General features: G+C 40.3%; 1 protein-coding gene across 7 annotated transcripts in view; it reads right to left on the bottom strand.

Moving 5' to 3' along the window:
- LRCH1 (leucine rich repeats and calponin homology domain containing 1) overlaps positions 1 to 15,740 on the bottom strand; it is a 200,618-nt gene that overhangs the window by 118,967 nt on the left and 65,911 nt on the right. The gene's annotated exons all lie outside the window — the stretch shown is intronic.

The following is a 15,740-nucleotide window of genomic DNA, read 5'->3' as shown; positions in this document are numbered from 1 at the left end:
AATAAGACTCAATTCACAACCTCAAGTAACTCAGACTCTGACAAGAGGGGGAGACAGGTAAATAAGAGAAAATGTATGAAGAATTAGATTTACATTTAGCAGCATAGTTATATCTCAACTCTGCAAAGGTTGAGAAAGGCTTCAAAGAGGCATTGAGCTGTAAGCTGAGTCTCCGGATAAGTATTTGGAAGTCTGCAGGATGGAGTGGAAAATTCACTCCAGATTACCAGGCACAGCCTGGATGAGGAAGGGAGGAAGGAAATAGCTCTTTGAGAACTGTGACTGGCATTTCGGCTGAGGCACATGGAATTGATGGCCAGTAGGGATCCATGGAGCCAGCTCTAGAGGCCATCATTACAAAGATCCAGGTGAGAAATGAGGAAGGCCTGAAATAAGGTGAAGATGGGTGGCACAGAAAGGAGGAATGGCCAGGGAAGACATTTGTGAGGTAGAATTCGCAGACCTTAGTGTTCCATTAAACATTGAAAGTGAGGAGAAAGGAAGAGCTGGTGGCATCTGGGGCTTTCTGACGTGGATGAATGACTGGAAACGTGCTAGTTGCTCAAAAGAAATGCAGGAAAGGCTGGGCGCGGTGGCTCACGCCTGTAATCCCAGCACTTTAGGAGGCCGAGGTGGGCGGATCATAAGGTCAGGAGTTCAAGACCAGCCTGACCAACATGGTGAAACCCCGTCTCTACTAAAAATACAAAAATTAGCCAGGCGTGGTGGCGCACGCCTGTAATCCCAGCTACTCAGGAGGCCGAGGCAGGAGAATCGCTTGAACCCAGGAGATGGAGGTTGCAGTGAACTGAGATCATGCCACTGAACTCCAGCCGGGCGACAGAGCGAGACTCCGTCTCAAAAAAAAAAAAAAAATGCAGGAAAAGAAACAGGTTTGGAGGTGATGGTGGGAGAGGAGAGTCACGATCAGTTTAGACACTCATGCCTTGACTTAGGGTATCTATGGAGCAACCAAGTAGAGAGTACGTTGACCACTAGATTGTGGGTCTGGAGCCTATGAGAAATGTCTTGCTAAAATGCGGGCTTGGAAGATCCATATAAATAGTGACCACATGTGATGTCACCCTGGAAAAATGTGAAAAATGAGGAAAGAAAATGAACTAGGAAAAGAACCTTCCAGCAGCTGCTACCATGAGGCCAATGCCTGTCTCTTTCCCCTCACAACTTCTTGAAACGTGAAGGCTTGGCTCTATAGGCCATGGGCTAGGGCAGGAAGTCCTAAACCAAAATGTAGTTTTATTTCCACTATAGCACTCTGCCCCAAGCATTTATTACACAATTCAATAATGACGATGGCATTCTGCTGATACCCTGACCAACTGTGTATAACACAGGGCAGAATTTAATTGCTACATTATCACTCACTTTTTAGGAACCAACATGATCCATGCTTTAGAAATCAATATTCTTTTGTTATATTTAGGGTCACTATCAATTCCCAAAACAACAAAAATATTGTAGGCTAAACTACTATGTTGATTGAGAAGTTAGACTCCTTCCAGAAATACTTCCTTGGGCAATTTTTTTTCCTTAGCCCAAAAATATGAAACAAAGAGTGAACTGTCTACAAAGTGCCTGATTTTCCAATTTTTAAAGTTCACATTTAGCTAGGGCAGCACTGATAAGAAAGACACTTTTTGTGATGGTGACTGAATATAGTATATTCCATTGTGGAAACATGAATTTTAAGGCTAGAAATAGTTTATTCAATTCAGAGGATTTCTGCAGTCTTTTTAACAGATCTATTTGGAAGCTTTTTGCTGAATTAAAAAGTAATGAAGTTGTTGACAATAAAATAGAAACCATTTCATATTACTATTTACCAGAAACTACAATAGAAACAGTTTATCTAAATAATTTAAGGAAATATATTTAACGGGTATATTATTTTCAAACATATCATTTCCAAAAGACTTAAGTGTAGACAAAATGCTTATTCTCTTGAGACTTCTCTTTTTCCTCTCATTTTGCTCACACAATTTACACATCTAGAATTCATGAATAACAAATAATTGTTGCTCATATTTTTTTTAAACAAGCGTTTTCTCAAAAGCTCTGAAAAGAGATACTGTTTATGGAATACATTCAGAAGTCTACCCTCTCCAAGCCTCTTGCATTATGCTTTGAACTTGAAGAGTAAATAGGTTTTATCTTTTCATTATCAATTGCCTTGCAAACAATTTGAAATATAAATCTGTTAGAAAATCTTCTTTTCTCCCCTGAAGTTCAAACTGTATATTAGTTTCATGCTAAAGGGGACATAAAAATGATGAAAAAATTATCCGGTGTTACCAATGAGAATTCTTGAGGTCTCCACTGTGATTCAACGGGCAATTACAGTGACCACACAGGCATATGTATGGGGCAGACATATGGCACCAGGCTCAAAAAATGCTTCTTAACTAGCAAATGGGGGACTGCCAGTACCACAAATCCTCATGGCCACCAACTATTATTAAGCACTTATTTTGTCCTGTACACATCAAGCGTTTCCTATGAATTTAGTTGTTTTTTTTTTTTTTTAGACAGAGTCTCGCTTGGTCACCCAGGCTGGAGTGCAGTGGCACAATCTTAACTCACTGCAACCTCTACCTCCCAGGTTCAAACAATTCTGCTGCCTCAGCCTCCTGAGTAGGTGGGACTACAGGCATGCACCACTATACCGAGTTAACTTTTTGTATTTTTAGTAGAGACGGGGTTTCACCATATTGGCCAGACTGGTCTCGAACTCCTGACCTCAAGTGATCCACCTGCTTTGGCCTCCCAAAGTGCTGGAATTACATGTGAGAGCCACCACGCCCGGCCTGAATGAAGTCTTACTCTCATAACAGCTTAATGGGAATATTATTCCCACTTGCAGAAGAGGAAATGGAGACGCAGAAAGGTAAAATAATTTGACCTCTAACACAGCTAAAAAGTGGAAAACTTGTGAATGTGTTTAGTGCCACCGAATTGTACATCTAAATTAAAATGGTTAAAATGATAAATCTTATGTATATTTTATCACAATAAAAAAATCACTAAAAATTATATTTAAAAAGAATCAACAGCTAGATCCAAACATGACTCCCTATACCAAACTAAATTCCAGGTAGGTTAAGAATTTAACAGTAAAAAATAAAATAAATAAAATTACTAGAAAAAAAAAGTAGAAAAGCTGAGATTCAAACTCAAGTTCTCTAGCTTCAGAGCCCATGCTACATACTAACGGTCTTCCACAAATTGCTATTTTATGGGTAAAAACTACCCAAAGTGCTATTTTATAGACCTGCCTCATTATCATCAAATAAAGTTTCATAATAAGTCAATAGTGCTTCATGGCTTGCTGGGAAATATACAATGCATTGAGCATGTCTGGCTGCTGAACATATGAGGGACAAACCCCAAGACAAGTTTGGAAGCCACCTAAAAAGCCTCAAAATTGTAACCAGTTGATTTGTTGTAAAGAGACAGTCACTCTCAATAAGCAATGAGACAGCATGGCAAGTGCACTGAGAACCTACTTTTGGAGCATGTAGTTTGAGGGAAATGTTTGCTATGGAAAGGATGCAGAAAATAATCACACTCGTGTTTTAAGAAACCACATGCATACAGCAGAGAACAAACAAAATTACAGTTTTCCAAAATACCTCAGAGTTGAAAGCTTGCAAAAAGCCTCAAGTCTTTACTGCAGATCTAAAATAGAGTTCAGACAGGAAGGGGTGGGGAGGGGGCAGATCCCAATCTTGAGGTCTCCAGACAAAAAGATTCCCAGATCTAGAGAGCACATATGTCCCTGAAGGCAGAACCAGAAGCACGCTGGTGTGGCACTGCAAAAACCAAAGTGAAAAGCAGATCTTTCCAAAAGCCTGCGCTTACACAGCAAAGAGTTTAAAAATGCCTCACATACAGGACTTGCCCACCTTGTTTATTTTACTGTCTTTCATACATTAAGTTAATTGGTGTTTTCTCACCATTGTTCTGGATATCAGTTTAACTGCATTTTACAAAGGAAGGAAAGCCAAAATGTACCTCTCCCCATGCATTCAAATCCTCAAGGCTCAGTATAATTTCCATTTAACAAACACTGCAGTCTTTTCCCAGTCCCAGTGTCTTAAGGCACACAAAAGCTTGGCAGAGAACTGAAAGAGAAACAGAACCGACTGCTTGGGAGAGCTCTTATCAAATTGAGGAACTTCAAATAAAAAGTAAAAGTACCTTGGATTCTTAAATAACTGGTCAGGCTAAAATAAGAAAGACATATATCTTTAGATTCAGATGACCCTGATTTATAAGAGCTTAAGTCCACCATTGCTAAATCTAAATAATCAATATCACCCTGATTCTTTGAGTTTGCTGAGGAAGTAGTAATAATAAATAGTGATAACCTTCCGTAATTTTGGAAGCTAAGATCACAAAGAGAATGCCCATTTTTATAACTTATAATCAACTGTCACAGGAAGGAAGAGAAAAATATTCTGCCCCATCCATCTGCTGTTCCACCCACTGATTATGCCTCAGGGACTCAAATCCTAGATAAGCTCTGAGACTTTCCATATGGCCATTATCATCAATTTTCAATGAGCAGTCATTGAGTGAGTGGCAAGAATATAGCAAAAAAGAAAACTAAAGTCAATCAGTTGCCCTGTGATTCCAAGAATGAGGTCCATTGACATCAAAATTGTTAGACTCACAAGCCCTAAGGAATCACTCTGTAATTTTCCCTTGCCCAGAATTCTCCCTGAGGCTCACTTTCCTTCCCTGCCTTCAGCTTTCCATTTTCACTTACTTTAATCCTGTTCATTCTTTAAAGACCTGCTGGATTACCACCCCTCGGGGAGACCCCTGCTCCATCCAGCTACATGAGATGTCTACCTTTTCTAACTGTCTGGAGAGTGGACCTGGTTTGGGCTCTTACTCATTTAGCCCTGATACTGTGGTTCATGTCCATTCAAGGTTTTGGGCCTGAAGGAAGCTAATCTATCAAGTTACTCGTAGGAAGTGACAAGGGACATAATAGCAACCTGCCCTGCTGGCTCCTCATTTGTGTTCCTGCTCCTATTCTCCCCCATTTCCCAGGCTTTCTGACCCATTCCCATAGGCTCAGAAACACACAGCTTCCCCAGCAGCAGAACCACAGAGGCCTCCACAAAGTCTGGAGTTCCACTGAGCACCCATCGCATGGGCCCTGAGAATGCTGGGGCTTGGTGAAGACAGAATCAAAGGCTGAGTTACAAGGCGCTCCAGCCAATGGCTCATTGGCAGCATTAGCCAGCTGCTCGGTATCATTTTCAAGCCTTTCATGAACTATGCAATTACAGGTATTCATTGTGCTTATTTTATTTTTGATTGGCACACAAGAACACATAAAGTGTATTTCCATCAGACTACTATGGAACAGCTAAAAATAAAAATAACAGGTGAGATTTAAAAATAAAAAACAGAAATGGGCTACAAACCCCGAGAAGACAATCAGTGTTCTTTGGTACTGTTTATTAACTGCAGAAAGGTGTCTTTTTCCCCCCGTAGAGGCCTCTATGCTGGTTTTATCAGTTTACTACTCTGCTCACTGATTTTGCCCCTAGGAAGCCCTGGAACTTTGCCCTTGGGGTTTTCAAATGTTTTCTATAGCTTGCTAGGAACATGGCATTAAAGTTCTTGGGAAAGGCCCTCTGAGACACCTTTGTTTAATTTGTGGAGTTCAGGGAGACTTGGCAGACCACTGTCAAATTCAGAATGAACAATATATTAAAAATAATGTTAAAACTTACTATATGAATAAACCAATGGGTACATTCCATGATGTTTAGCAGCAGTAGTAGGGCTGGATGTTTTCTGTCCAGCCACAAGACATGTTTCTATACTGTGAATTTGACTGGTCATAGCAGATTGATGACGCCGTAACTCAGGAGTTGGTTCATCCACGATTTGTCCCCACACATTACTGTTTTATATCTCCAAGTAACAGAAGCTGGATGCAAAATTCATAGTGAGGCTGAACAGAGCACCCCACACTGCACCAGGGTCCACTCTAACCGTTCCTGTCATGGTCTGAGCCTGCTGGGCCTTGTGGGTTTTTTTTTTTTTTTTTTCTGAGATGGACAATCGCTCTGTTGCCCAGGCTGGAGTGCAGTGGGATGATCTCAGCTCACTGCAACCTCTGCCTCCCAAGTTCAAGTGATTGTCCTGCCTCAGCCTCCTGAGTAGCTGAGACTACTGGTGCGCGCCACCACGCCTAGCTAATTTTTTGTACTTTTAGTAGAGACGGGATTTCACCATAGTCGCCAGGCTGAATAGACTGTTAAGGGTCAGGTCTCGAACTCCTGACCTTGTGACCTGCCCACCTCAGCCTCCCAAAGGGCTGGGATTACAGGCGTGAGCCACCGCGCCCGGCTGGCCTTGTGTCTTAGATGTACCTTCTGCATGATTCTCTTTGCGTGATCTCATGCAAAGGTCTTGGTGTGTTTCATTCTTGTCTCCCAGTACTCCCCAGCCTCATATCCTTCCTTACATCCCCTTCCATCAAGCAGCTCCACATATTTTCATGAGTTAAAGTCATATTTACTAAAGTGTATCTGTATATAGTAGGAATGTAGTATGTCTTCTGAACTGTGCTCCTGTTTTATAATGGTTTTCATTGTTTTTGTTAGTGCTGTGCTTGCAAAGTAGCATAGATTTAGAGTGGTTGGTCCCAACTTAATATTTCCCATAAGCCAGATTGCCCCAAACCAGTATTTCCCATTAGCCAGATTATTCTGAATGTATGATTTTGTAGAACATGAGGTTTTCAGGAATATGTATATTGAATTATAGCAGAGACACCTGTAATGGTAATACAGGTCATGAAAACTGAGAAAAAGTAGAAAATAATGTGGATGACTCAGAGAAATTACATGGATCCAAAAAGTATAAATAAAAAGAAAAGCTTAAAAAGAAGGAAGTCTATTCAGCCCTTCAAAATATGCCATTGTTTTAAGTGACCAACAACCAAGAACCGTATCTAGGCAGGAACAGTGTTGCCAGACTCCAGTGGGAAAAGGACCCTGAACCCAGCATCCTTGTTGATCTTTGCCATACGTGTGTGTGCACGCACACACTAAGGTAGGTGGACCAGGGCTGAGAGGGAGGAAGAAGAGGAGGGAAAGAACAGGAAAACAGTAGGCAGGCAGTGATATAATGATACAACAGAGCACTGGACAAAGTCCCCAACTCTGCCTCCAGTGAGTTTGCATAATTCATTTAACTTCTCATTTTTTTATCTGTGCCTCATTTTTTTATCTGTCAAATTAAAATCTGGCCAAATTTAAAACTCTGTGATACTCTAAGCCAAAGGGTTAGAAACAAAACCATTCCTTTGTACTTAGTTCCCAGGAAGATGGGTGATTTAGCTTGTATCACTTTTACATTTACAAATACCGGCATATGTAGAATCACACAGATGCTTAAGCCCCAAATGTTATTTACCAAAGTGTGGGCTTAATAACATTTGGGGCTTAAGCATTGTGTGATTACCTGTCTGTCAAATTTTGTGTATATACATATACTCTAAAACACTGGTCAATTATCTTTCTAATTGGTCTACAAAATCAGTATGATTATTCCAAGTGGTACATCTATGAGTAAATGACAGAACCAAAATGCAAACTTGAGTCTAGCAGATTTCAAATTTCTTTCCATTTCACTATGCTGTCTAGATAAAAGATGTAGGAGACATTTGAAAACACCCAACCATTCCTCAAACATTAATTTGAGGACGACTCATCAAGAAATTAAAGGAAATTAACACTACCTGGTGTTCATCTCATTTATAATAAAACAGGAAGTCAGGATATTATGAACCTTTTCATTTTGCTGTTTTTTAAAAAATCTTGCATAAACCCATTGATAAGGATGGTTAGTGAAAGAAAACAAAGAAAATATCAATGGCTATGTATTTGATAGATTACCATATGTCCTTTCCTATCTGATCCTTAATTTAAAAGTAGAACAGCAACAGAACTTCAGCAAAAATTGTATTATGCTACCCATAGTCATTAATAGTGTAATACAACCAAGGGACTATGCTTTGGAAAAAGCCATTACCACCCACCTTTGCACATGAAAAGTGCTAAAACTGATCTGATGAAAATCAAGTCTAATATTTTGCATATAATATGTCATTACCAAGATTCCCAGGCTTAAAATTTAATTAAAAAGAAACATAAAAACATGAAGTGGTTTCACGCCACAACTCCTTATATAACATAGAATACTGCTGAATATAAGACCCATAGATTAAGTACAATGGAAGATACAAAAATACCATAGTCTGAGTGGCTTAAACAACAAACATCTGGCTGGGTGGGGTGGCTCACACCTGTAATCCTAGCACTTTGGGAGACTGAGGTGGGCGGATCACCTGATTCCAGGAGTTTGATACCAACCTCGGCAACATGGAGAGACCCCCTCTCTACAAAAAATACAAAAATAAGCTGGGTGTGGTGGCGCAGGCCCGGGGTCCCAGCTACCCAGGAGGCTGAGGTAGGGAAATCACCTGAGCCCAGAAGGCAGAGGTTGCAGTTACCTGAGATCACGCCACTTTGCTCCAGCCCAGGCAACAGAGAGAGACCCTGTCTCAAACAAACAAACAAACAAAAAAGACCAAAAAAAAACCCCACACATTTATTTCTCATAGTTCTGGAGGCTGAGGAGTCCAGGCTCAAGGGGCAAGCAGATTATGTGTCTGGTGAGGACCCCACTTTCTGCTTCACAGATGTTTTCTCACTGTGTCCTCATATGGTAGAAGGGGAAAGGAGCTCTCTGGGGTCTCTTTTATAAAGACATCCCATTCATGTGGGCTCCACCCTCATGACCTAATCACCTCCCAAAGGCCCCATCTCCTAATACCATCACCCTGGGGGCCAGGATTTCAACATATGAGTTGGGGTAGAGGGACACAAACACAGTCTATAGTATTGTTCTAAGCCACTGTTTTGGGGTGACCTGTTCCATGGCAACAGATAGGTGGAGTACAGAAGTATGCAGAAGATATTAGAAGAGTATGGAAGAGGGTACTGCTAACACGGGCTGAGGGAGTCGGGAAAGAAGTAAACACTAAAGCTACCCCTCAATGTGCCAACAGGGCGCCACTAGGCACTTGGGCAAGAGAGGGGGTAAAGAATCCAAACCGATAAAATGGCACAGCTGCAAATCTACATAGGTAGGTATGGTTAACACTCAGCCTAGAGTAGGGATAATGGCGGAAGTAAGGCTGAATAGACTGTTAAGGGTCTCTGTAAACAGAACCCGGAGGCTGTAGGCTACCGAAGGTTTTTAAATAAGAAAGTAACAGGAAGAATCTCAATGGAAGGAAGATTATTGATTACAGTGAATCTGCCTAATACCAAATTTCACTGCACAAGTAAATGCTATTGTAACAAGGGCTAAGATGTATTTTGAAAAAGTAGCTAACATCGTTGGAGTTGTTCGATTAGGCTCACAATATAGAGATTTTCTCAAGGTGTTAATATTGTTTTTCTTTTTGCTTCATCCTTACTAAAGCAGATTCTGTTACCAGTATAAACAGCTGAATTCTAACTTTGCAAGGAGGCTCCCCTACCTCACCTGCCCAATCTTCCCCCCCATCTCAGGACATTTTCATAACAAAAACCCTCCATGCTTCACTGATAGCCTGTAAGACTTTTCAACTCTGTGGATCCCCTAAAATTCTCAGCAAGCTCAAACCACCATTTTAAGAGGCATTCATGTTCTCTCACCAACGAAAAATGAAAGAGCATTTCCTGAAAATGGAATGCAATAGCCCAGTCTTAATGAGTAGGGATGGGTCAGGAAATAAGAGAAACTGAGGACTGCCAAAGTGCTGCCATTCTGAAACTAAGTTAAGTGGGCCCTGGCCGATTCCCAAAGTGCTTTCCTTAATAAGGCATGGAACGCTTCCATACTCAAATCTACATCAGTCAAATCAAACACCAGAGAACAAAACAAATGAAGGAGGCTTTTATTATGGAGTGTTCTATTTTGTCCACAAACTTTATAATCTAATATAAATTCAGTCTTGCAGAAAATGTATTGCAAGTTAAAAACAGGGCCTGGGTGCAGTGGCTCACACCTATAATCCCAGCACTTTGGGAGGCTGAGGCAGGAGGATCATTTAAGGCCAGGAGTTCAAGACCAGCCTGGGAAACATAGAGAGACCTCATCTCTACAAAAAATAGAAAAATTGTCTGGGTGTGGTGGCATGTGCCTGTACTTCTAGCTGCTCAGGAGGCTGAGGCAGGAGGATCGATTGAGCCCAGGAGTTTGAGGCTGCAGTGAGCTACAACTGCACCACTGTACTCCAGCCTGGGTGACAGAGTGAGACTCTGTCTCTAATGATAAATAAATAAATAATAAAAAACAGAGATGGGGAGGAGGGAGGGATAGCATTAGGAGACATACCTAATGCAGATGATGAGTTAATGGGTGCAGCACACCAACATGGCACATGTATACATATGTAACAAACCTGCACGTTGTGCACATGTACCCTAGAACTTAAAGTATAATTAAAAAAAAAAAAAAAAGAAAAAGAAAAGAAAAAAAACAGAGACAGGGTACACAAATTATTCTTTGAGTCAAGAAAAGGGGGCGGGGCAGCAGTGGTGGAACAAATGATCAGACTGGCACAATTCCTAAGGAAAGGTGACAGACTTAAACATATCCCTGTAGGAAGAGGTTGACTCTGAACAAACGAAAAAAGCACCAAAAAGCGACCCTCCAAGGATGAGTAGACTTTATAAAGGAAGCTGGAGATTGGCCACTTTGCCTTACTGGTACTAAAAATCTAACATTTTATAGACATTTTATTTAAGACTCTTAAATTAATCATATTTGTGGCTTTCCTTATCCTGCAAAATCTTTACTTTCTCCCCATTACAATCCTTTTATTAAATATTTGTCTTTCCCCACCATTACCATCTCTATGCCAAAGGCCCTACTCAGTCTACACATTCTAACAACCGCAAGCGTTATCTTTCACCGAGATTGTGCATTATTATTATCATTAAATACAAAATTGCTCCCAAGATGAGGCAGGATTGCACTAAACACACCAGATGATAGGTCCCCAGCTCATATGGAATCTACAGCCCACCACCAGCTGCTCTCAGTGGAAGGATAATGTAAAGCTCAGCCTGAAACCACTTGCCCAATTACAGTGCATGCAAATGACAGACTGGCATCTTTTAACTACACTAAAAGCTTCCAGCCCAGCTTACTCTGGGACATGTGCCAGTGGGATGAGCTATTACACCACGAGTCTCTCCCCAAATGCTATTTTCCCAAAAGGCTTCAGCTCACTAAGCTCTGAGCAGTACGACGCAACAGCAAAGCTGCTCTACCGAAATTAGTAATTTCAAACTCTTTAAAGAAGCTGAAGCAAAAAGATAAAACGTTCTCAACAGAAAAACCAGCTTTATCACAGTGCTCCTAACTGTTGCTGGAAAATTCTGAGGACTGTCATGTTGTTTAAATTAGCAAGTAATGTTCTTAGCTTAATTCTTAGCAAAAATTATTTTCAGTACACAAACTAGCCCAAAAAAATAGAATTTCCTTTTTCCTGTCACCTTACAGGTTCTCAGTTCCTTAGCAGTTCCCCTTGAATTTATTTAAAAAGCAGCATTATTTGAGTGGTACTAGTTGTACTAAAATAGTGGTACTAGTTTAGGACTAAACTTTCGTGGAAGCAGGAAAAGAGTGAGGAAGCTTTACTGACACTGGAAATACAAACCACTTTCTGCAAGTTAATACCTGCTTCTAGAGACAGTGTCAGGATTTGCACTGATTTTTAATGAGCTTCTACAGGCAATACACTTGCAGATGCTTGCCTGTTAGGAAAGATGCAAATTACACCCACCCAAGCTGAAGTGAATTAAAATCTATTTAATAGTGGAGACTGAACAATGATAGATTGTGTCTTATTTCCTTTGCAGGGTTCTAGTGTCACTAAGTTAATGGTATACTCTATTAACCAGGCAGGTGGTTGGCCAACTGGAATTCAATCAACACAGAATATACAGGATACCTCGCCTTGGGGGGGAAAAAAAAAAAACCCATAGAAGTTAGTGGGCTTGTTTGGATAAGTAAATTATTATACAAATGTTTTATCACAGGGCTTCTTTAAATAGCAACTCCTATTGGCACATTCCTATTGGCACATTCCATTTAATTCAGTCTATTCAAGACTGATTTACACACAATCTTACATAAACATTTCTAGTACATAAGGAAGAATAATGTAATGTTTGTTTTATGTTTGGAGTCCAGTGTCTGGAACACAGACATAATAAGCCTGTATCTTATCCGTCTTTTAAATCCCTAGCATTTAAGAGTACAGAGAAGGGACTAGATAAATGTCTGCAGGATTAAGAGATGAAAGCAAACGTCTCAAAACAACACCTCCTCCCACTTGATGACTATTCTTTTTTGTTATAATACAATATACAAAAAATAACAATTGTCTTAAAAATTATTTTTACTGATTACAATGAAGCTACTAACTCTCTTATTATACTGCGCTTTATATAACTGTATAATATCTGGGGTATTACAAAGTGAAATTTACTCAGTTGCAAATGCTGTAAGAGTCTCGTGTAAGATTTTCTTTTTTCTAAGAAATCTAGTTAGAGCAATGGGAAACAAGCAATGCAGAACTCCTTCCTGACTCACCTAGACTTTATCAAAGCTTTCCAACTAATGCCTTACCCCAATCTCTCCCCTTTTCTAATGCCACTGCAATTAACCCATTAAGATACAAATGAAAGCCTGTCACTCTCCTGCTTAATAACCTTTTATTGTTTCCTGCTGCCCCAGACTGAAATCTCAACTTGATTATATAGCATTCAAGCACCCTGCACTCAGAACTGAGCTCTAGCAAGGCAGCTGCATTTCCATTCATTTGACAAATGTGCATGGCATTTCCTACCAGACTCTAGGGTTAAGGCACCGTTCTGCACTGAGGCCACTCACAGCTAAGTGGGAAGGATGGATGTATGAACAGATGCAGCAAATACACTGTGGTACCTGCAACACACCTCCCACATGCTGGCAAAAGGCATTTTGCACGCAGAGAAATATCTGATTCACTGTATTTACATGATACTAGCAGAACCCATGTTAGAGAGTAAGAGAAAGATGAAAGTATCAAAAAATGTGCTCATACACATCCCTACTTTGGGACCCCGAACATCTTGGTTCTGAGGCATAAAACATGAAAAGCAGGGTCTTCTGGGAGGAGGTCAGGTATGAGCAAGGAAAAGGACTAAGGCCCAGTCCCTGTTCTAAGAGCCAACGATGACACCCAAAACAATAGCTTAAACACAGTCAGACTCAATGAATTAGATTACATCTCTTCCATAAGCCAAGAAAGGTAATAATATGTCCCCCATAACATTTCAGCATGTGATATAAAGGAGTTAATTATCTTTAGTCAATGATTTACTCAATGTCTCTGTAAAATGGGAAAAGCTATGTTAACTTAGTACAGTCATACCAAAATTCAAATTAAATGTGAAGCATGGGAATGTCCTACTCGAAAAGCAAAATTTTCCACATATAGTTATGCCAATAGCAAGTCCCCATGGACTTCAGTTATAGAACTCAACACTGCTTCAGAAAAATGTGGCAGATCGTAGCCAGGGCCCTTCACCACTGCATGGCTCCCGTTCTGATTAATGACCTAACCAAAAGTTTTGCAATAATTAATACACACTCTTCCTTGAACCCCACACCTGTTTCTAGTGGAGAATACCACAGACTTTCATTTTACTCTATACTTTTCATTTTTTTAGTGAATAACTGGACATAAATGCACACACCATGGAACAGTGGACATAGCATGTCCTCATCAGCATAAAAACCAGAAGAAAATAATATGCTTTTTTTTTTTTTGAGACAGGGTCTCACTGTCACCTAGGCTGGAGTTCAGTGGCACAAATCTCAGCTGACTGCTACCTCCAGCTCCTCGGCTCGAGTGATCCTGCCACCTCAGCCTCACGAGTAGCTGGGGCTACAGAATAACATGCTTTTGTATTTGTAGTATGCAGAAGGATACGCAAGAAACTGGTAACGCTGGTTGCCTGGGGAGATGTGAACTGGGTAGCTGCGGATAGGCCTGGGAAGGAGTTTAGACTTTATACCTTTTCATACTTGTCAAATTTGGAAACGTGTAAATGTACTACTGAGTCCAAATATTTTAACAATCAAATACAGATACTAGAATTACATTATCTCTATTCATAATTTAAATTAGTGCTGAACCAAAAGGAAATTAAATGTACCCTTGCCACTGAACATGTATTTGATCCAAATATTGAAAGAAATAAAATGTAAAATGCAATTCTGCATTTTGGAAAATGAGTTACTGGTAGTAACACAAGGACTGAGAATGTGGGTATAGAATTAAGGAAATGCTTCAACATAAGGAGCTATTTTAGCTAAAATTCTAAACACATGAAATCCACCAGGCTTGCAATTTACTCCATCTTCCAAACAACAACAACAAAAACAACAGCAGTGGTCAAAGTAATGCAAGTCCAACAGCCTCTTCATCCAAATGTTCACCTTCCCTTCTGATTTCAAACACAGAGCTTCGTATGTGATTTCTTTCTAAGCATAAGATTACTCTGACAATGATTTCTCTAATGAAGTATCTTCTCTTTATAAACTGCTACCATCTCTCTTTGCCTCTGTCCTGCACTCTGGCCCTCACTTTGAGACTATTTTACTGAATAATTTATTCCTTAATGGATTTCCTGAAAATTCTTGGTCACTGCTTCAAACCTACCTTCTTAAACTAACAGAAATCAGAAGAAAAATTTTTAAATAAGAACTTTAGGCCAGGCGTGGTGGCTCATGCCTGTAGTCCCAGCACTTTGGGAGACCAAGGCAGGCGGATCACTTGAGGCCAAGAGTCCGAGACCAGCCTGGCCAATGTGGCGAAACCCCATCTCGACTGAAAATACAAAAATTAGCCAGGCGTAGTGGAGGGTACCTGTAGTCCCAGCTACTCGGGGAGGCTGAAGCATGAGAATCACTTGAACCTGGGAGGCAGAGGTTGCAGTGAGCTGAGATCGTGCCACTGTACTCCAGCCTGGGTGACAGAGCAAGACTCTGTCCCAAAAACCAAAAAAAAAAAAGAAAGAAAAGAAAAAAGAACTTTAGATATGAAGTTAGTCTGAAGTTCCCAAGAATCTGACAGGATTTTTCTAAAAATATTTGTAAACTGTGGCACCATCGCTATAAAAGTTATTTCAACCTAAGAGGAATTCCTCTTCACTGATTTCCCAAAACAAACCCACATGGGGAAAACACAACTGAGGAAAGACAGAGCAATAGAAATGTTCTAAGTGACTACCAACAGAATTCAACTCTGAGCCTCCAGGGGCAAAACTCAAAAAGAAAACCCGAGTAGTGAGAAAAACAGCTACAAGAAAAAAAAAAAATCTCTACAAGTTCCTCTGAGTCCACTAAGTTTTGTAGTGATGGAAGTTGTTCTATTTTATCTTCAACTTAGGCCTTAAAGAAATGCCCATTGACAGCCTTCATTGGAGGACTACACCGTAGTGTAATGTCCAATTCTCAATGTCATTTTCCAGGTCAATGCAGAAGAATTCTATAAATGAAGAACGTTCCGTATTTATAAGTTTTTTTGCAGCCACTATGGAGGGAAAAATACCAATGCAAAATTCAGTGCAAGACAGCAC

This window comes from Pongo pygmaeus, chromosome 14 (genome assembly GCF_028885625.2).
Source record: "Pongo pygmaeus isolate AG05252 chromosome 14, NHGRI_mPonPyg2-v2.0_pri, whole genome shotgun sequence".
Taxonomy (NCBI): domain Eukaryota; kingdom Metazoa; phylum Chordata; class Mammalia; order Primates; family Hominidae; genus Pongo; species Pongo pygmaeus.
The sequence above is the reverse complement of the archived record's forward strand: the minus strand, read 5'-3'. Positions and strand labels throughout refer to the sequence as shown.